This window comes from Hemiscyllium ocellatum, chromosome 29 (assembly GCF_020745735.1).
Source record: "Hemiscyllium ocellatum isolate sHemOce1 chromosome 29, sHemOce1.pat.X.cur, whole genome shotgun sequence".
NCBI classification, from domain to species: domain Eukaryota; kingdom Metazoa; phylum Chordata; class Chondrichthyes; order Orectolobiformes; family Hemiscylliidae; genus Hemiscyllium; species Hemiscyllium ocellatum.
Genome location: NC_083429.1, coordinates 673,455 through 675,195, shown reverse-complemented (window position 1 = coordinate 675,195; position 1,741 = coordinate 673,455). Strand labels below are relative to the sequence as shown.

The window sequence follows — 1,741 nt, the reverse complement described above, 5'->3', positions numbered from 1 at the left end:
ACGAGTCCACTCCGCCATTTAATTATGGCTGATGGGCATTTCAACTCCACTTACCCGCATTCTCCCAGAAGCCCTTAATTCCTTGTGACATCAAGAATGTATTAATCTCTGTCTTGAAGACATTTAGCGTCCCAGCCTCCACTGCACTCCAAGGCAATGAATTCCACAGGCCCACCACTCTCTGGCGGAAGAAATGTTTCCGCATTTCTGTTCTGAATTGATCCCCTCTAATTCTAAGGCTGTGCCCACCGATCCTAGTCTCCTCGCCTAATGGAAACAATTTCCTAGAGTCCACCCTTTCCAAGCCATGTATTATCTTGTAAGTTTCTATTAGATCTCCCCTTAACCTTCTAAACTCCAATGAATACAATCCCAGGATCCTCAGCCATTCCTCGTATGTTAGACCTACCATTCCAGGGATCATCCGTGTGAATCTCTGCTGGACACGCTCCAGTGCCAGTATGTCCTTCCTGAGGTATGGGGTCCAAAACTGGACACAGTACTCCAAATGGGGCCTAGCCAGAGGTTCTTAAGGTCTCAGTAACACGTCGCTGCTTTTATATTCCAACCCTCTTGAGATAAATGACAACATCACATTCGCTTTCCTAATCACGGATTCAACTTGCATGTTTACCTTTAGAGAATCCTCGATTAGCACTCCCAGATCCCTTTGTACTTTGGCTTTATTAATTTCCTCACCATTTAGAAAGTAGCCCATGCTTGTATTCTTTTTTTCCAAAGTGCAAGACCTCGCATTTTCTCACATTGAATTCCATCAGCCATTTCCTGGACCACTTTGCCAAACTGTCTAGATCCTTCTGCAGCCTCCCCACTTCCTCAGTACTACCTGCCTGTCCACCTAACTTCGTATCATCAGCAAACTTCGTTAGAATGCTCCCAGTCCCTTCATCAAGATCATTAACATCTAATGTGACCATGCAGGTAACCATGCCTGGGATCCAATCAACAACAAGTCCAGCAGTAACTTTAGTGCAATTGCCGAATGGGCAGACTGTTTAAGTCCAAGGAGTTATCCAAGCAGCTCAGTCCTCAGTCATACAGTCCCCTCAAGTTCAGACTGTTCAGATTTCTACTATACTTGAAAATGAGGATTCCCAGGAATCTGTGGATAGCATGACTGACTCTCAGAAACGTAGAGAAATTCTATCGAGACGGCCTTCATACAGGAAAATCCTGAATGAACTTTTTTTCTGATCCCCCAGTGTGCCAAGAAATCGATGAGGAGAAATCAGAAGAAGAGTCTGTCTGAACCATTACTACAATGACAATGCAGACACCCATCTATCAGACTAACAGTGGCCAAGACATTGCTTTTACACAGGGGGGAGCAATTCAGCTGACCAACAATGATACAGATGGAGTGCAAGGACTCCAGACACTAACAATGACCAATGCAGCTACAGCCAAGGTTGGAGCAGCAATTATACAGTATGAACAGAGCCCTGATGGACAGCAAATCTTTGTGCCCAGCAGAACCTTGATATAAATTGTCCCATTGTACAGTCACAGCATGGGTTCATGAAGGGCAGATCATGCTTGACCAATCTTTTCGAATTCTTTGAAGACATTTCAAACAAGGTGGACAACGGGGACCCAGTGGATGTGGTGTAGCTGGATTTCCAAAAACTATCAACAAGGTACTGTGCAAGAGGCTGTTGCATAATATAAGGGTGCATGGTGTAACGGGTAGAAGATTGATTGACTAATAGGAAGCAAAGTG

At 44.6% G+C, this 1,741-nt stretch overlaps 1 pseudogene; it reads left to right on the top strand.

Annotated features, from left to right (window-relative positions):
• Positions 1 to 948: 948 nt before the first annotated feature.
• Positions 949 to 1,507, top strand: LOC132829497 (cyclic AMP-responsive element-binding protein 1-like; annotated as a pseudogene).
• Positions 1,508 to 1,741: the final 234 nt, after the last annotated feature.